This window comes from Rattus norvegicus, chromosome 14 (genome assembly GCF_021556685.1).
Source record: "Rattus norvegicus strain SHRSP/BbbUtx chromosome 14, alternate assembly SHRSP_T2T, whole genome shotgun sequence".
In the NCBI taxonomy this organism is placed as follows: domain Eukaryota; kingdom Metazoa; phylum Chordata; class Mammalia; order Rodentia; family Muridae; genus Rattus; species Rattus norvegicus.
This window is the reverse complement of record NC_141547.1, coordinates 38311729-38333607: the sequence shown is the minus strand read 5'-3', so window position 1 is coordinate 38333607 and position 21879 is coordinate 38311729. Positions and strand designations below refer to the sequence as shown.

General features: G+C 36.5%; 1 non-coding gene across 1 annotated transcript; it reads right to left on the bottom strand.

The window, feature by feature from the left end:
• Positions 1-21127: 21127 nt before the first annotated feature.
• On the bottom strand, positions 21128-21188 carry LOC120096772 (U7 small nuclear RNA). Its single transcript, XR_015637752.1, has one exon. It is a non-coding gene; the product is annotated as a U7 small nuclear RNA (small nuclear RNA).
• Between the last annotated feature and the right edge of the window lie 691 nt (positions 21189-21879).

Here is a 21879-nt window from a genome sequence, read left to right as displayed (position 1 = left end):
CAGTGGTCTTCCCTTAACTCCTTAAGTTAAGAGTTAACTTCCTTAGAGTTAAGGAGAAGGTGAGAGTGTCTTAGGAGAGAAGTTTGTGAAGTGTGTGACTGTTGGAAGAGGAGGGAGGAGGGATGGAATTGGGTGTAAAGTGAATAAATAAATAAATAGAAAATACTGTGTCTAAATATTTGTTAAAAGGAAAAACTGTTCTTGAAAAGAAAAATAACAAACACACATTTGTTATATCAGTCCCTTACACGAAAATAATTGGACAGCACAGAAAATTACAGTAGGTCACCTCAGAAAAGGACAGTGTTTACAAGAGACTGTGCCTGATAAGAACAGAAGCATTTTGAGTCTGCAAACACCATCCATCATATTTAGAATACAAGTAAGGATAAGATCTGGAAAATGGCTATGTCCTGGCAGTGCTGGTTTTCAATTGCAAGAGTTTTAACTGCTTTTCATGGAGATTTTCTCTTGAAGCATTTTCCTCATTAAAAGCAATTAAACTGTCAGCCGCACAGGTAAGTCGGATGCAAATGACTCTAGGTCTAGCAACAGAGGACAGACATTTCTGCAATCAGAGAGGAGTCTTGGGAGCTTGTGAACATAGAGCAGCTGCCTTTGCATTCTGTCAAAGAGACAGATTAAGGTTTAGCTAGACCTCCTCCCGCTGCGGCTGCTGAATCCTTGTAGAGCGTAGTTGCCGTGCTATTCCACATATGTTTCATTATTGTATTCACAGCCATATTTTACTCTTACCATTGAAATGTTCAGGGAAACCATTTGCCATGTGTTCTCATTAGTCTTTTACGCGTAGCTCCATCCCCTGCGAAATACTACAGCCTAAGAAGTATATGACACAGATTTCAATGCTCGCCTCTCTCCCTTTAAAGCCACATGTTATTTCATTTCAGCTTAGCATTAATAAAGGTCAAAGATTTCAGTCTTACACTTGAAAGATGATTATTTAAACCTGTGGTTTCTAGCTATCCAAAGTATTATGACATAACTTTAAGAAAGATTTCCAGGTGATTTCTGTTCATTCATTTATGTATTGCTACCTTATTGCTGGGATTGGTTAGTCTGAGATGAGTAATTCACAGAATCATTCTGGTACTGTAATCACTGGTCAATAACATTCTGTAACATTTTATTTTGAAAGGAAGATTTTTATCATGGTTTATTATTAAACAATTCCTCTTAATTTGCATATAAGAAATAAGCTACATCTTTTTACAGTCCAGAATGTATCCCCCTCCTGGTCCACTCTCTGACTGTTCCACCTCTGTTACCTTCTCCCCTCCCCTGTACACCCTGTCTCCAAAAGGATGTTTCCACTGCCCTCACCCACCAGACCTCCCTACTCCTCTAAGCCCCAAATCTTTTGAGGGTTAGGTGCACCATCTCTGATTGAGTCCAAATCCGGCAGTCCTCTGCTGCATATGTGTGGTAGGCCTCATATTAGCTGGTGTATGCTGCCTTGGTGCTGATCCAATGTCTGAGAGATCTTGGAGGTACAGACTGATTGATATTGCTGGTCCTCCTACAAGGTCGTCTTCCTCCTTAGCTTCGTCTAGCTTTTTCCCTAATTCAACCACAGAAGTTACTAGTTTCTTTCTTTCTTTTTTTTTTTTCGGGGCTGGGGACCGAGTTACCAGTTTCTATCCAGTGGTTGGATGTTTTCACAGTTTTTAGCAAATAATTCCTTGCTATGTCAGAGTTCGTACAGAGTTTGGAACAAGAATATCTATTCCATGCCATTGTATGGTTGCATACATGTGACCTAATTTTTATTTTTTCTTTTCTTTTTTAAAGGTTTATTTATTTATTTTATGAACCTGAGTACACTGTCACTGTCTTTAGACACACCAGAAGACGGGATCAAATCCCATTACAATTGGTTATGCTCTACCATGTGGTTGCTGGGAACTGAACTCAGGACCTCTGGAAGAACAGTCAGTGTTCTTCACCACTAAGCCATGTCTTCAGCCATTGATTTTGTAGGAAATCACAATTAAGAGATTGCTTTGAGTCTTGGGTGAAATTTGGAGGGTTGGGCTTTTAAACTGTTGCAATTATTAAATACTATAGCAACTTTGGGATTAAAATTAGAGTTATGATATGAGCATAGAATTTTGTGGATCCTAGTTGGTTGATTTTGTTCTAAAGTGATGTGTGCTAGGGTGCAAAAATTACAAAGAATGAAACAGTGATAATTAACCTCAGTTCAATTCGCTTCTATATATTCCATAAACAATAACTTAGATGCAATAAATTAATAAATAAGAATATCCAGTTAACAACTGTAGTTCCAGGCATGTAAATTATATACGTATACTCACATACACACATACACACACACACACACACACACACACACACACACACACACATATATGTAAATGACATAAGAATAAATAGAAAAAAGTTATGTGGAAGAAAGGCTCATTTATGGGACAAAATATTAAAGTTTTCATAATCAGGAAATCAGTAATATAATACTTTAAATGAACTAGAAAATTTGAATAATATCAAATATTATGTAAAATAAGGAAAATAAGATACCAGAGAAATGATTATGCAAAATGTAAAAAGGTAACAAAATTATCAGTCACCAAAAGTGAAAAATCAAAGACTTATGTGCATATCAACTTACCGTCAATGACTAAAATCCTTTCACTATATTTGCCTGAAAGATCAGAGATGTCTTCTGTCCAAGAGGGGACTTCAAAAACATTAACAAGGCTCTCACTGCATCTATTTCTACCTGGAATAATGTAGATCTAAGAATAGAAAGTGCACGTCAAAGTGTGAACCAACAAGACAGGATGTGAAAAAAGATACTTGAGCCTATAGAAGGGAAACAGAGAATGTTTCATTTTGCTTTTGCATTGAACCTAGTCCTCAATTTCCCATTATAGTTTTTCTGTTTAACTTGCTGGTGTGTGTTAGTGTTTAAAAAAACCTTCCTAAGATTGGATGATTTGCTGTACCTGTTACAATGATTATGGTTGTTCAGAAGTAATACTCAAATAAACTCAAATTTTAAAAGAAATTGCATTTAGAAGTTCTTCCTTGGAAGTTATTGATATTCTTGATTTTTTTGGCTTAGTTTTCTAGGAAATTCCATGAATTTGCATTTTATTTTCTAAAATGTAATTTTAACCAAAGCAAATAAGACATTATGAGATTAACTATTAAAATGCTAGCCCTATCAAATCTTTGAAGACTACTAGTTCAATTTTTCCAAGAAAGTATCATGCTGCTTTTACAAAATAGTACTGTGTCCCTATATTAATCATTAATTGCATAGCTACCAAAAACATATCCAGTGTCATAAAATGTCGTTGTTATGGCATAATAACTTTTCTATACACAGGTTTATAACTTTAAAGAAGCTTAGAGGCTGAAAAGTTTGTTTAAAAAAATGGCCTGAATGAATGTGTGTATGTGACTTGTGCATAGGAGCCAGAGAGTAGCATTGGGCCTCAGTTCTCAAGCAGATCCCACCTGTTGTTTCAGTTGATGTCTAATTGTCCTGGAATTTCATCTCATGGGTCATTCATTTCTCATTCATGGGTGCCCCTGAATCTCCATCATCTGCCCATCTTGTTTTCACTGAGGTTATGATTTGGGCAGGTTTTTTACATGGATGGTGGGGCCACAATCTTACATCTCCACACTTACAAGCAAGTGATCTGTTAACAGAGACATCTCTTTGGTCCCAACAATCTTTGTTTTTTTAACTTAGCTATCGAAAGCCAGGCATATCTGGGCTCAATTTTTTACCATACATATGAGTCAAGAAATATGGTTGTTATTTGGGATTATAGTAGCTATTGTCCAAAAATACATTTTATCTGACAAGATCTTTGGAAATAGTCATTTCAGTATTTAAGTTGTACCTTATACAGAGATATAGCACAATGCAAGCTCATGTTAGCTTCTAAACTCTTCATGGAAACCAGTAAGGAGGAGAAAAAGATGAGAAAGGCTTTTGGAGGACCTTGATCTATAATATTTTTTTAATTTTTTATTATATATTTCTTTACTTACATTTCAAAGGTTATTCCCCTTCCCGTTTTCCTGTCCATAATCCCCCATTCCCTCCCCTCCCCCACCCCCATAAAAGTATTCCCCCTATACATCCCTCTAATTGCCCCCCATATTCCCCTGCACTGGGGGTCCAACCTTGGCAAGACCAAGGGCTTTCCCTTCCACTGGTGTTCCAACAAGGCTATTCCCTGCTACATATGAAGTTGGAGTCATGAGTCAGTTCATACAGTCTTTCGGTAGTGGTTTAGTCCCTGGAAGCTCTGGTTGGTTTGGCATTGTTTTTATGGGGTTGCAAGCTCCTTCAACTCTTTCAATACTTCCTCTAATTTCTCCCTAAGGGGGTCCTGTTCTCAGTTCAGTGGTTTGCTGCTAGCATTGACCTCTGTATTGGACATGCTCTGGATGTGTCTCTCAGGAGAGATCTATATCCAGTCCCTTTCAGCATGTGTTTTTTAGCTTCATCAATGTTATCTAGATTTGGTGGCCATATATATATGCCACATGTGTGTCAGACTCTGAATGGCCATTCCTTGAGTTGCTGCTCTAAACTTTGCTTCCATATCCCCATCCTATGGATATTTTCCCCCTTTTAAGAAGGTATGGGAGCATCTGTATTTTGGTCATCCTTCTTCTTGAGCTTCTTGTGGTCTGTGGATTGCATCTTGGGTAATTTGAATTTTTAGCTAATATCCACTTATCAATGAATGCATACCAAGTATTTTACCTCCAATCTTTCTTTCTGTTTCTCCATTTTACCTGATTGTCATAAGAACTTAGTAACTTAGATGAAGGTAAATTTACGACATGGTGGAATAACAGTCACAGGGTCAGAGAATGCAATGAAGGCAAAAAAATAGATGAAAAAATGAATAAGAAATGAACACCTAGAAAAGGGAAGGGGGATGAAGCCCTAAATGAAATATGCCATGATCCATGAATCGAATTTTTGTTCATCCTTGCAGCTTCCAAAGTTTAACTTGTAATGTATCATTCACAACATAAGATGATAAGCACATATTGAACTCACAGGAAGTCAGTAAAGTATACTTGCTTTCATTAAGCTGATCATTACTTGCTGATATGTTGTACTTAATTTGACAATTCTAGCACTATAACATAGATTAATTATGCTGTGTGATGTTCTTTTTCCTGTTTAGCAATTTTGATAAATATTTAATATAGTAAATAAATATTTTACGTATCTTAGACTATAGCATATTAGTATTTTATTGGTAATTTACATATGGAATAATTTCCAGATGAGATTATGTGTGTTCAGGGTAGTATTTCCATAAACATGATTTACGTGTCTGGATGCTTTTTCTCATTTTATGAGAAAAAATATATTTGCATCCCAAAACACTGAATCTTATAACCCTTCTCTGATTGAAGCAATTAAACTTTTTTTTTTCTGATGAAATTCACCACCAATATAAGAATAGAGGAGAATATATTTGAGTAATCCTGATAATAGTATAGCATCCTTAGTTGGTGGTACCCAGTCTTTTGAAGGTAGATTATATTAAAACGAATGAAAGGATGGGCTGCAAGAGATATTTAATAACTAACTTTACGGATATTTCATCAGTTTTGAAGGAAATCACTACCAAAGTAAGTCACTAGAGTAAGTGGTAATATAGAGAAACTTTCACAGCATGGATATAAACATACTATACAGTTTGAAAATTAATCAGACTGGGAAGCTATGATAAATAAAATCCAACAGATGGTAATGAAGGCAATATTCACAGCCTTCAGTGAATAGTGACAGAATAATTCAGAGCCCAGGTAATGCAAATAACAATTACATTTAATAACACACAGCAGTGTGGGCGTGTGTTTCCGTGTCCTAAACAGAGAAGCAGATTGTTATTTAAAATCTGTATTTTTCCAATTGTACTGTACATCAAATTAGGAAAAGGGGGAAATATAAAATTCATTCTAAAATTACTTTAATGAAAAATGTATTGTTCAACTTGAAAGGCAGCTAAAATATGGCTTATTGTCAAATGTAGAAACTACATATTTGAAAACTATTACAGATTAAATGTACTTTTAGTATAAATTTAGATATCTATTATTACAGTACATGTTAATCACAAAGAGATGGTGTTTGCACCTCACGAGTTTTCCCGAACACATACCTACTGTCTTTGTTGGGTTTTCATTGTGATAAAAATCTGTGACCAGGTGCTGGTAGAACCTCTCAGAGAATGGCCATACCAGCCCCTGACCTATACAAAAGCAGATACTCACAGCCAAGCATTGGACTGAATCCTGGGACTCTAATTGAAGAGCTAGGGGAAGGATTGAAGGAGCTGAAGGGGATTGCAAACCCATAGAAAGAACAATATCAACTAACTGGACTGCCCAGAGCTCCCAGGGACTAAACCACCAACCAAACAGTATATATGGAGGGATCCATAGCTCCAGATACATATGTAGCAGAGCATGGCCTCATCTGACATCAGTGGGAGGGAAGGGAGGCCCTTGGTCCTGTGGAGGCTTGATGCCCTAACATAGGCAAATGCTAGAGCAATGTAGTAGAAGTGGGTGAGTGGATGGAGGAGCATCCTCATAGAGGTAAAAGGAGGGGGAGGGGATGTGGTGGGGAGTTACAGAGGGGTAACTGGGAAGGGGGTTATCATTTGAAATATATATATAAATAAAATGGTTAGTAATAAAAAAATCATGACTAAAGCAATTTGGAGAGGAAAAGGTTTATTTCCTCTTACAGTTTGTAACCCACCATCTAGGGAAGTCAGGGCAGAGAGGCAGGGTAGAACTGAAGCACAGTGTGTGAAAGAGGCTCTTACAGGGCCTGCCTAGCCTACTTTCTCATAGCGCCCAGTCATACTTGACACTGCCCGCAGTGGGCTTGGATCTCTCCCAGCAACTATCAATCAAGAAAATTTCTACAGTCTTAGCTACAGTCCAATTTGGGCGGCATTTTCTCAAATGATGTTTCCTCTTTGAAAATGACACTAGCTGCTGTCACGTTGAGATAAAAGAAAAATTAACTAGCACACTCGCATAAAATTCACAAGTGATAAAAAAGGAAAACAACTTACTTGTCCAATCTTTATACTGTTATCACCATATGTTAATAAAATGGCAAAATAAAAACTTAATCACAAAACTGAAATTTATCCTAATGACTTTTAAATGTGGATTTTCTTAAAGCCCTGTTTCACAAAAATCAAAGGAGGAAACAAGTAAACCAAGAACAAACAAAGAAACAAACAAAAACACTTGCTACTGGCCCACCTCCTCTTTGCCATGGTGAATAAAGTATAACCTACCATCTGTAAAAGAATTCAACTGCTCCTAGTGTCCACAGGCCATTTATCTTCTTGATTTCCCTTTGTTAGTGTGCCACTTAATGCTTCCAAATCATCTTAATAAAACGATTTCACGGGGTTGGGGATTTGGCTCAGTGGTAGAGCGCTTGACTAGGAAGCGCAAGGTCCTGGGTTCGGTCCCCAGCCCCGGAAAAAAAAGAAAAAAAAAGAAAAAAAAAAAAAGAAAAAACGATTTCACCAGAGACTTTCTAAACCCCACATTTTCAATACATCTTCAATTTATACCCCCCCCTCCCTACACGTACACACACACACACACACACACACACACACACACACACACAATTATTTTTATAATATAAAAATGCTTGAATCTAATTATGGACTTTTGATAGAGATACATTATTATACATTGTTCTATTTTCTTTATTTAACACTGCTACTATGATAATCTCACAACATAAAGACTATATAAATTCATAGAAATAATATGCTAGAAAGACAAATTATGAAAGTGAATCAAATGATAATTTTGGTATGATATATGGTACATTGCAAAGGTTTATTATGAAGGTACATAGCTCATCGTACATCCTCCTGTTTAGTCATGATTGTATGTTCAATTGAAAGTATTGATATGCAGGATATAATTCACATGACTAAAATTAATTTCATTTATATGTTTTTACTTTTACAAACTTGCTAAAAAAAGTCAGGGAAAATTGAGACGCTATCTTTCATTGTCGTTATATTGAAAAAAGTGACAAAATGGAAGTTTGGGAGGTGCATTGTTGAAGAAACATTTTCAGATGGTCCTAAAACAAATAAAAATAAAATAAAATATTCCATGAGGTGCCAAAAGGAATGTATATTCTTCTGTGTTAGGGTGAAATATTCTATAGATATCTACTAGATCCATTTGAGCAATAGCATCTGTTAATTTCATTATTTCTGTGTTTAGTTTCTTTCTGTATAGATGAACTGGCCATTGATGAGAGTAGGGTGCTGACATTTCCCACAATTAATGTGTGGAGTTCAAAGTGTGATTTAATTTTTTTCCATGAATGTGCACGTCCTTGCATTTGGGGCACAGATATTCACAACTGAAACATCAACTTGGTGATTTTTTTGCTTTGGTGAGTATGAAGTGCCCTCACCCACCTCTTGATTACATTTGGTTGAAAGTATTTCTAAGGCATTAGAATAGCTATGCCAGCTTTCTTTATGTGTCTATTTGCTTAAAAAATCTTTTTTCTGGCCCTTTAATCCGAGTTAATGACTATCTTTGATGTTGAAGTATGTTTCTTTATGCAAGAGAATGATGAACCCTGTTGTTGCATTCTTTCTGGTACATTGTGTGTTTTTATTGGGGAATTGGATCTATTAATGTTGAGAGATATTAAAGGCCAATGACTGGTGGTATCTCAGAAATTTGTGAATAGATCAACCTGCAGATCTAGCTATACCACTCCTCGGCACACACCCAAATGTGTGTACCTATACCACGAGAACATTTGTTCAATTATATTAATAGCGACTTTTTCCTTAGTAACCAGAAACTAGAAACAACCTAAATGTCCCTCAACCAAAGAATGGATAACAAAATATGGTGTATTTACAGAAGGGAGTATTACAAGGAAATATTATTCAACCATTAAAAAATGACATCATGAAACTTGCAGGTAAATGACCAGAATGAGGAAAGATCATCCTGAATGAGTAACCTAAAATCAGAAAGACAAACATGGTGTGTATTTACTTATAATTAAATATTAGCTATAAATAACAGGATAATCATGCTGCAAACTACAAACACAAAGAAGGTAAGTAACAAACATCGCATATGGAGACACTTGAATATCACCGAGAAGGGAAATATTTTAGACATCCTGGGTAGATGGATGGAGAGAACTGAATGGGAAACACAGGGATAAGGACAGGAGTGATGAGGTGGGGGAAAGATGGAGGGAGAGAGGACTGAGAGAAAACTGGATGAGAGGTCATCTCTAGGATGAACTAGAAATCTAGGACAATAGAAACTTCCAAGAATCTGTGAGGATGACCCTTGACTAGATTCCTAGCATTGGAGGATATGGAGCTGAACCTGCCATACAATTTACCTGGCAATACTTCAAATGGAGGAAGCCACAAAACCTTAGACCCTTACAAGGTCTACAGGGAAAAATGATTGAGCAGAATTTGAGGGAAAGGCCAACAAATGACTGGACCTGTATTTATTTAGAGATACATTAAACTTCTCATAATTTATTTTTTGAAAAAGCCTCCCTCATGTTATGCGGTATTTCCTAATCTTTGAGGTAATAGATAACTGCCTCAAACATTATTTCCTTTGTGCAAACATTTATTATTATTAGTTATTGATATCGATAATGGTATTCAGAAAAGCTTTATGATTTGATGTTCATGGAATCTGTTCAATGGCTTGGAGGACTTATCATTCTTCTCCTTATCTTCTACTGTGTAAAGGGCCCAGCGGGGAAGTCATCATTTCTAGCATGAAAATGCTTTTTTCATTACTGTTTGGTTCAGAAAGAAATATTGAAAATGTCTGAGGCTGCAGTATCTGACACCATAACTACTGTCCATTGGGACAAGCAGATCTCTCGTGCAGTACCTCTCTGAATATCATTTCCCCAAGAGAATTGATACGACATGCCCATCTGCTTAGGGAGCATGATAGAAGCATATTTTAAACTCTTTCTTTCCATTTTCCTATATCTCAATGCAGACATTCCGAAATTTATAAACAAATGTTTTAAAATACCCCCCAGGGCACTTAAATCAAGAGAGCAATGGATTTAGAATGGAAGACCTAGTTTCTATTCTAGGCTGGGCCACTAATGACTTCTGTGACTTTGGGAGAACCACTTATGCCTGAAAGAGAACCAAAGACTTTACAACTGTTTCAAATGTAATTGCCTAAAATATTTCATCACGTCACAAATTAAAATGCTATTTATTACTCTTCTACACTCTTCTTGATGTCACTTATACACAACAGTCATTTATGAATACATTTAACATTCATTTGTGGGTCCACTTTGTAGATTGACATATAAGGGTAAAAGTCCTGTATGACTACTGCATCTCTGGTTTTCTTGCACTTGAGGTAGGAGAAATCAATATTAATCAGATCGTTTACACTCTTACTCTATACAAATACGTATGGCTAAGCTTGTGACAAGTGCGGCAAAGGCAGAACATTAAATGGTATGCAAATGACAGACTTCTAGGAATTAAGAAAGTATAAACACATGTATAACAGTCCTATTTATTTTCAATTTAGAATATTATACATAGAGTATGTAATGAACTGAATGACAGAGTCATACGCATTAGTGTTTATTCAAATAGGTGTCTTACTAAGCACTAGGAATTGTATTGCACATGCGGTTTTGCAGTGGTAAATATAACTGAAGGTGGTTCTGTGTACAATATTCCTAGCCTGTGAAAAGATAAGAGAATGTAACTCTTATCGAAATAATAAAAATTTTAAATCTGTCCAAATACTGTTATCCAAAGTTAGCCAAGGGAACTGAATTTCAGAGGATGACAAGCTCCTCCTTAGAGAAAAGGAACAGAGAACTGTTTATTTTCATCAGAACACAGCACATTTGGGAGAAACTCTGAAAATTATCTGTGAAAATGTCATAAATCATGCAAATGTTTAAAGTTTCTATGCAAAGGATAAAAGGATTCTTCTTCTACATCTAGTGAGAGCACAGAAAATATTATTTTACCTAGTAACCTGATCTTATAAAAAACAGAAGTTACTTTAGAGTGGGTCAGGGAGCTTCCTTCCTTTTAAACATTTCCTTCTTATGACTAAAGATGTTGAACATTTCTTTAGGTGTTTCTCAGCCATTCGGCATTCCGCAGCTGTGAATTCTTTGTTTAGCTCTGAACCCCATTTTTTAATAGGGTTATTTGTTTCCCTGCGGTCTAACTTCTTGAGTTCTTTGTATATTTTGGATATAAGGCCTCTATCTGTTGTAGGATTGGTAAAGATCTTTTCCCAATCTGTTGGTTGCCGTTTTGTCCTAACCACAGTGTCCTTTGCCTTACAGAAGCTTTGCAGTTTTATGAGATCCCATTTGTCGATTCTTGATCTTAGAGCATAAGCCATTGGTGTTTTGTTCAGGAAATTTTTTCCAGTGCCCATGTGTTCCAGATGCTTCCCTAGTTTTTCTTCTATTAGTTTGATTGTGTCTGGTTTGATGTGGAGGTCCTTGATCCACTTGGACTTAAGCTTTGTACAGGGTGATAAGCATGGATCGATCTGCATTCTTCTACATGTTGACCTCCAGTTGAACCAGCACCATTTGCTGAAAATGCTATCTTTTTTCCATTGGATGGTTTTGGCTCCTTTGTCAAAAATCAAGTGACCATAGGTATGTGGGTTCATTTCTGGGTCTTCAATTCTATTCCATTGGTCTATCTGTCTGTCTCTGTACCAATACCATGCAGTTTTTATCACTATTGCTCTGTAATACTGCTTGAGTTCAGGGATAGTGATTCCCCCTGAAGTCCTTTTATTGTTGAGGATAGCTTTAGCTATCCTGGGTTTTTTGTTATTCCAGATGAATTGTATTTAGTCATAAGGGAAATGCAAATCAAAACAACCCTGAGATTTCACCTCACACCAGTGAGAATGGCTAAGATCAAAAACTCAGGGGACAGCAGATGCTGGCGAGGATGCGGAGAAAGAGGAACACTCCTCCATTGTTGGTGGGGTTGCAAACTGGTACAACCATTCTGGAAATCAGTCTGGAGGATCCTCAGAAAATTGGACATTGAACTGCCTGAGGATCCAGCTGTACCTCTCTTGGGCATATACCCAAAAGATGCCCCAACATATAAAAAAGACACGTGCTCCACTATGTTCATCGCAGCCTTATTTATAATAGCCAGAAGCTGGAAAGAACCCAGATGCCCTTCAACAGAGGAATGGATACAGAAAATGTGGTACATCTACACAATGGAATATTACTCAGCTATCAAAAACAACAGCTTTATGAAATTCGTAGGCAAATGGTTGGAACTGGAAAACATCATCCTGAGTGAGCTAACCCAATCACAGAAAGACATACATGGTATGCACTCATTGATAAGTGGCTATTAGCCCAAATGCTTGAATTACCCTAGATGCCTAGAACAAATGAAACTCAAGACGGATGATCAAAACGTGAATGCTTCACTCCTTCTTTAAAAGGGGAACAAGAATACTCTTGGCAGGGAAGAGAGAGGCAAAGATTAAAACAGAGAGAGAAGGAACACCCATTCAGAGCCTGCCCCACATGTGGCCCATACATATATAGCCACCCAATTAGACAATATGGATGAAGCAAAGAAGTGCAGACCGATAGGAGCCGGATGTAGATCGCTCCTGAGAGACACAGCCAGAATACAGCAAATACAGAGGCGAATACCAGCCGCATACCACTGAACTGAGAATAGAACCCCCGTTGAAGGAATCAGAGAAAGAACTGGAAGAGCTTGAAGGGGCTCGAGACCCCATATGTACAGCAATGCCAAGCAACCAGAGCTTCCAGGGACTAAGCCACTAACTAAAGACTATACATGGACTGACCCTGGACTCTGACCTCATAGGTAGCAATGATTATCCTAGTAAGAGCACCAGTGGAAGGGGAAGCCCTGGGTCCTGCTAAGACTGAACCCCCAGTGAACTAGACTGGTGGGGGGAGGACGGCAATGGGGGGAGGGTTGGGAGGGGAACACCCATAAGGAAGGGGAGGGGGGAGGGGGATGTTTGCCCGGATACCGGGAAAGGGAATAACACTCGAAATGTATATAAGAAATACTCAAGTTAATAAAAAAAAAAAAAAAACATTTCCTTCTTCAGGTACAGATCACACCAATCTCAATGCTGATAGAAGAAAATAAAGCCTATTATATCTGAAAAAAAAAACACCAAATGTTTGTTTTACCTTGTCATTCCATTATGATAGTATTTTTAAGTGGGACCTTAAGAAAGTTGTTCAGTTACAAAAATAGTGGCCTCAACTTATAATAACAATACTGTTGAAAAGAGACTGGGAATTCCTTCTCCCCTTCCAACAATTGAGCATCCCTAAGACAACCATCTTTGAATCTGTATGCTAGTCCTTAGCAGACGTTAGATCTCTCTGCTCTTTGATTTTAGACTTTATATCAACCAATAATGCATGAAATACTTGCAGAGCCAACCAAAGCATACTGACTCACTAGAGCAGTCTTAATGAACTGATAGAGTAGATTGTGAGAAAAGACGGAACCAGTCCTTCCACTGAGCCACGAAATTCTGTGAATTATTCTTTTATTCCTTCTAGTGTTTGGAGTCAAGCATTGGAATACCCATAAAGACACCTGGTAATGATATAGTTATCCTCCATCACACTGCTCAGAACTTGTACCCGGGTGCATGTAAGAGACAAAATAATACTCAGTGTCAACCACAATGCCACACATTATGTTTCTGGGGAACTTAGCCAACTGACCTGTATGCGAGGATAGAGTCTACATTCTCAAATCCTCCAACTTCACTCTAAAACTATTTTTAAAAACTCCTGGGTTTTTATCTGCCTTTTCTGTGCTTCATAAAAGGATAATTGGAAGGAATTTCCCTAGAAGTAGTTTAGGCCTGCCCTGATTTGGAGAGGAACAAGATTATGTTACATTGTGACCATGTCATCTACTTCATACAAATATCTTAAGGATGGGCAGTTCACAGACCCAAGTGTTGCTTCATGCTCTTTTTTAGTTAATCCATGTCTGGTAATTTTTTGATTAATCTTTGCATTGTTCTGGTAAATAAAGGTGTATTTATTTGGCTAGAACTCAGAACAAATTATTTCTTCCCAGAAAATAAGAACCAAGAGGAAACCTTACCCAGGAATACCTTTCTGAGTCACCTAGAAATGTTTGTTATAATTGAATACAACTGTGTATTTTTTTCCTGTACATTTTGGGTACAGACTAAGTATAGAGCACTGTGATGGTACTGTAGGGATGTACTGGCTGGTTTTGTGTGTCAACATAACACAAATTGGAATTATCACAGAGAAAGGAGCCTCGTGAGAAAGGAAATGCCTCCATGAGATCCAGCTGTAAGGCATTTTCTCAACTAGTGATCAAGCAGGGAGGGCCCAGCCCATTGTGGGTGGTGCCATCCCTGGGCTGGTATAGTCCTGAGTTCTATAAGAAAGCAAACTGTGCAAGCCAGGGGAAGCAAGCCAGCAAGTAACATCCCTCCAGGGCCTCTGCATCAGCTCCTGCTTCTTGACCTGCTTGAGTTCCAGTCCTGACTTCCTTTGGTGATGAACAGCAATGTGGAAGTGTAAGTGAATAAACCCTTTCCTCCCCAACTTGTTTCTTGGTCATGATGTTTGTGCAGGAATAGAAACCCTGACTAAGACAAGGGGATTCAGCAGTGTCACTGTGTTCTGGACTTCTGAGAAGCTGTCGTGAGAAAGTGAAGAAAGAAAAGACACACTGACATATGTGCAATAAAATTTATCAGGTGTGGTTCAGAAACTTTTCTAAATGTATTTATTATAATGCAACTTAGAGTGAGAGGGATGGAGAGAGAGAGAGAGAGAGAGAGAGAGAGAGAGAGAGAGAGAGAGAGAGAGAGAGAAAGAGAGAGAGTCTTAATAGATGGTCTGATAGAGGAGACTAGTGTTAAACTTTGAACATCACGGTGGAAGAAAAGTTCATAGTCTTTGCACACAGTAATGAATAATTAATAAACACTCAGAATCAGACTCTGAAAAGAAATTTTTTCATCCCTCTTATGTCTGACTCATATAAATACCATGGCTCCAAGACTTTGTAGTCCTTGGCATGTTATGCCCCTTTCAATGACACACAGGACACCACTCACTCATGGCCTCTTCTGTTTCCTATAGAGGTTTTTCTGTGGGGAAGAAACTTCTAAGCAGAGGGAAGAGAGGCATGTGGGTAAATCACATAGGGAACTAAGATCTGAATGGCTGGAATGAGCATTAGAGTAGATACATACACTAGGAAATTAACTGTGACAAAGGACTGATATTTATGAAAACATGACTTACAGACTCTAAACTTGATGCTTGAGTTCTAGTCAGATAAAGATTTTTTAAAAATATGTTGGTAATTACACAAAATGGACTTTTATAAAATGTAAATTAGAGCCTTTCAATATATTACTGGTAAAAAGGAGACATGGGAATGATCTGTCACTTATCGGACAATACCTTGGAGGCTATGGGAATGGACAGTAATAAGTAGCAAATCAAGAACCCTGGGTAGGGGCAGGAAGGAGTGGGTAAGAAAGACAATGAGGATAGATACAGGATGAAGATCTTCAGAGTAAAGATTTCAAAGCTAAGTAATAGGATTAGAAGACACCATCGATGGGAAGCTAAAGCCAGGAAAAACTGGTGATCTATAGAGTGGGGCCCATTTTGCAAAATGTAATTGTAGGTCAGATGACAGAAAATCTTTTGGAGTCAGTTTACTCACTCTCCCAAGTGGTTCCCAGAGATTGGATTTAGTTAATTCGCATGATATCGCTTGAGAAGCCAGCTCACTGGCCCTATCCATGTGATTACCTAACATACATTTTATGAAAATGATGGTATCGTGTTTTAACACTATATGTCCAGCAAAGTATATAATTAAAATATTCAGTGCAGGTTGCTTTAATTAGCATTAGCATTTTATAAGGTTAAAGTGAAATCGGTCATAATATTTGGAGACCCTCAAAGGTTTAGCCTTTTTGCCTTTCTCTTCTGCAATTCCAGCATTTACCTTTCAACAATAGGAACCTTAGGACATTTCATGTAATTTGAATTGTATAATATGTTTTCTGTTGTGATTGGCTTACTTCATGTAGCACTTTTATTTCAAAATTACTTTGTTTCTTGCTATTTGTCTTATTTTTGGTGCATTTATATTCTAAAACATGACTTTCAGACACACTATGCATCTAATTGTACATTATTTTTCCTAATTATTTTTTGAAATATTGTTACACTTATGTTTGGCTGTTATGCTACAGTTTTCTTCTGCTTCTTGTTGTTTCTTGGTTTACATTTTGGAAAAGTTTTGACAGTCACCTTCTGCTTTCTATTAGTAGAGGTGAAGAGGATGTTGTGTTAAGTGTTCTGTATCTTAAAGTCCTTTTTTTTGTTCTGAGGCATCAGCTATGGTTAGTTACACATACATTGAGATTGAATGCTTTGAATGAGTTCCCAAGGATTTTAGTTCAATTTTAACAGTCTTGCGAGGTTAGACTCCCTTACTAATTAGTACCCTACTTGGCTCTGTTGATGGCACTGAATAGGCAAGGAATGCATCTTTGTGTGCAGTCATATTGCTTTACTTAATTATTTTGAAACATGTAGAAAATGTATATATATATATATATTTCCTTTCCAATATTTTCCCAAATTGTAATATAGCCATTCAATTTTATCAAACTTATTATAGTTAATGTGCTAGAGACCCTCATAAGAAATGTATTGAATTCTTCAAGTCATTACTCCAAGCTTCAAGCTTCATTTGTTTTTGAAACATTGAGCAAGAACATTGCAGATTAGGGTATAATTCTGGTGTACTTTTCAGGTTAAAAAATTATTAGTTATCAAACATGTACTGCTTTCTTTTTTCCTGTTCTAAAGAAATTTTGCATCTAAAAGAACTTTTAATTAAGTCAGATCAAGAGGGTATCTCTGATCATTATATATATATATATATATATATATATATATATATATATATATTTACTAGAACTCCTTTACCATAATGGGAAAGGAATTACTTTGTAGTAGTAATAATTAATCCTAACAAAGAAACAGAGGAACCAAAAGGAAGCTGAGATCAGCAGAAATAATCTTAACCTTGGAAGAACACCAGAATTGATTATCTAATACCAAATTATCCTCCCTGAATTCACGTATATATAAGTAACATTATACAGATTAAGCAGGTTATATTTAGTAATCCTTTTATGTATACACTCTTGTATACAAACATGTATGTAACAACAATTAATAAAAAAATGAGGCTATGAATTTAAAGGACACCAAGGAGAGCTACATACTAAGCTTTGGAAGGAAAAAAGAAAAGGAGACTTGATGTAATAATAGTATTATCTCAAAAATATAACTAAAACTTTAAAAAGACCATTGCTGTGAATCACTGGTTATCCACATGGGAAACATATCTCTTGAAAGGTACTTAAGATAGCATTGCAAGGGAACAACAGAGAGCTACACATTAACTGAGATCTCTCAAACATCAAGCCACCAACCAGGCAGCAAACACGGGCTGGTATGAGGCCCCCAGCACACATACAGCAGAGGACTGCCTTGTCTGGCCTCAGTGGGAGAGGATGCACTTAATCCTCAAGAGACTTGAGCCCCAAGGATGAAGGAAGCCTGGTGGAGGGGCACCCTCTTGGAGGCAAGGGGGAGAATGAGGAACTGAGGGAGAGGGCACTAGGAAGAGGGGAATAGAAAGGGGGTCACGGCTGGAATAATAAAAATAAATAATAAATAAATAAATAAATAAATGAATAAATTGTAATTTTGCATTAGTTTCAATAAATTTATTATGAAGTTAATTTGTTTTCCTATTGACGTATGCTGTATTACATAACTTTACATGTGAAAATTATGCTAATAGAACTCTGAACCTTTGGTGAAATAACACATCTAAAATATTGATAGTATTTCTGATGTATTTTATATGTGAGTTGACAGTACACAGAATGCTATGTTTACAAACACATTTTCTTCCCTTGCTGAATTCAGCTCCAGGTTGAACTTTCACAGGCACTTGTCTCTGCACTCCTGCTTTAGTAGGGATTTGCATTCTGTTGTGTACTCCTTAGCTACCTCTGTCTGCATTCACTTCACATTATGCAAATGGAAATGCTTCTTAAAAGGCTTTAACCAATCTTTGCTCAGAAAATTGCTTGCCTCAAATGTTACAGTGGTATCTTTAGCACCTGTGGTTACATGGAAATAGTTTTTAACGGCTTCTGGCTTCTTCAATGTATTTCCACCCAGAATCACAAGTTTCCTGTGCACTTCTCTACACAACACACTCATTATATTTTCAACTGTCTTGAACAATTCTTTCCAAATATAAAAAAAAACTTACATTGACTTTAACATTATAAAAATAATTCTATTTCCATATGGAAAATACAGAATCAGCTGAGTCTCAACCAGATTCACAGGAACTTTTATACACTACTTGAGATTTTCAGTTACCATTTCTTCTTAAGATCTATCAATAAATGCTATTCAAATTTATTATGTACTCAAAATGACATACCATTCAGTTGTTTATTGTAAATCTATGTTAATAGTCTGTGAGTAATAAACTGATATAGAAAAGGCATATTGAAACATTGCTTTTATTCAGATTTATTTATTAAATAAAAGCTTAATAATCCTGTACCATTTTTAAATGTTCTCCTGAAAATACAAGTACATTTATGGACATATGGACATATACATACCATAGAATTTTTACAATCTTGCTAAATACAAAATCATTTTTTAGTTCATCTGAATATGAACAATGTGTATTACTGTACTTAAATAGTCCTTTCACATATGTTGGGAAGATTCCAAAGTATCACCATGCCTTCTAGCACAAGGAGACAAATGTGTAAGAAGTGTTTTGTGTTCCTAACATGCATGGAATTACATAGAGATGGCATGTACTATACTAGATTAGTAAAGCTATCACTACTGGGGCAGGGGGCAGGCTCTACATGTAACTTTTACATATAAATGAGTTACTCTTTCCTAAATTAAAACTTATGCCAGTAAGTTAATAGAATTTATAACTAGTATAATATAATAATTTAGAATTTTGTTCAAGGCTCACCCATAATCCAAATCAAGAGTACAAGTCTCTACGCACCTTAAAATAAAAAATAACCAATAAATCCAAGTCTTTTAATTATATACTTCAGTTCATTTATTTTGTAACTTGGTTCATAATAAAAGCTGACCTATGACAGTTTTAAAGCTGTTATCAGGTATTTACCTGTTTCTAAGAGCATTTGCTTGGCAACTTAAAATAATCAAATAACTAAATAAAACTGCTGTACAATGCAGATTACACTGTTAGTTGAGCACCCATACATAGGGGATTTTAATTCCATTTCTAAATTTAGTTCTCTACCGTTCTCCCTCACCATGAAATAGCAGAGGTTTTATAGACGCCCATACTTACATGGCTTGGTGAGTTCTTCATCCTGTATTAAAAACACTTTTATTAAAAGTGTTTCTGAGATTAGTTTGTCAACCTTTTGACAACCACACGGTATTCAGCTACATATAGGATGCAGAATTTTTATTCAAGTCGTTCTTTTAGCAAAAGCCAGTGGTGCTCAAATATAATCTAATAGAAGAAGCATGCTTCACCCCATCATTGGTAACATGGAGAACAGCTTTTCAGCAAACTCTAACTGCACACTGGCCTTGTCAACCCTAATCACATTGATACTTACCTTCTACTTCAGTGATATTACAAGTCATTAGCTTAGGTCAAATCAATTATAAATCCTGACAGCAAGCCGACTCTTGGTTTACAGTTAATAATAACTATAGTAAGAGAATCCTTCTTTAGTTGTATAAATTCAATTGAGAGGCTATTTGGGGACTCGAATAATTTTTATTTTCATGTAAAAACCAGGTATCTATGATTAATGACATATTAAATTATGTGCATTATTAATTTTTACATGTAATTTATACCTGTAAATTTATATACAAGCATATATGGCGTGTATGTGAATGTCAGAGAACAACTAATGGAAGTTGGTTATTTCTCCCTTAATGTGGTTTAAGTATTGAACACAAGTGGTTATGTTTGAAAGCAAGTATCATTACCCACTCAGTCATCTCATGGTCCTGTTTCTCATAATTGTCTTTATAAGACATACTTTTTTTTCCTCTTTTTCAGAGCTGGGGACCGAACCCAGGGCCTTGTGCTTGCTAGGCAAGTGCTCTACCACTGAGCTAAACCCAATAAGACATACTTTTAATAAAGTTAGTTGTCATATTTCATTAACAGGCAAAAAAAGAATCATATAGAACATTAAGGAATCAATGCTGTCATTTTTAATCACTAGATAATTTCAAAGTGATGTACATAAGTGTTTAGAATTAAATATGTGATTTCAAATAGTATCATAATTTAGGTTAATAAATTAATATGAATAATAGTCACTTCCGTAAAACAAATTTATGAAATTACATTTAGTTGCTGTGATGATTGGTTTTAATTGTTAACTTGACACTATCTAGAATCATGTAGAATCATGTCTATGGGGGAGTGTCTTCAGTTAGTGGATGAGGAAAACACAATCTACTACAGGTGGCATTGTCCCTCTTTAGGCTATGTTAAATTGCTTAAGTAAAAGAAATTTAGCAGAGCACCCACGAACAAATAAATGAGCATGTATACATTCACTTCTCCACTCTATATTGTAGATGCTATATTAGTTATAAGCCAGTACTAGTCTTGGCTTAGAGAGGGGATCCTGAGGAAGGTGTGTTTAGGACTGGTGGAAGAAACAATTTAAAGTCAATGATGGGGTGAGAGCTGGTAGCTTTGTAGTCTGCTCAAGATAGCTCTCTAGATAGTTCTGTAGATAGCTCTTGGCTCTGTCTTCTGCTCCAGATAGTTCACTGCTCAAGACAGCTTTCTCAGCTTAAGTTAGCTCTCTCAGCTTGATATAGCTCTTGAGTTTCCCAACCAAAGTCAGAAAACCTGTTAGAAAAAATTAAAATAGCTGTAATAGTTATCTAGGATAGCTTGTGGGCTTGTGGGTTTTCCAACAAATGTCAGAAAACCTGTTTAAAAAAATATTCTCAACCAACAGATTAGGAAAAGATCTTTACCAATCCTACAACTGATAGAGGGCTTTTATCCAAAATATACAAAGAAATCAAGAAGTTAGACCACAGGGAGACAAATAACCCTATTAAAAATGGGGTTCAGAGCTAAACAAAGAATTCACAGCTGAGGAAAGCCGAATGGCTGAGAAACACCTAAAGAAATGTTCAACATCTTTAGTCATAAGGGAAATGCAAATCAAAACAACCCTGAGATTTCACCTCACACCAGTGAGAATGGCTAAGATCAAAAACTCAGGTAACAGCAAATGCTGGCGAGGATGTGGAGAAAGAGGAACACTCCTCCATTGTTGGTGCGATTGCAGACTGGTACAACCATTCTGGAAATGGTCATGAAGCAATATTCATTGGTCCCTTAATATATCTCAACATCCATGTACCCAATTCCCCAATAAAAAGGCATAGACTGGATACACAAACAGGACCCATCATTTTGCTACAAAAAGGAAACATACCTCAGTGACAAAGACAGCCACTACCTCAAAGTTAAAGGCTGGAAAAAAAATTTTCCAAGCAAATGATCCCAAGAAACAAGGTAGAGTAGCAATTCTAATATCCAATAAAATAGAATTTCAACC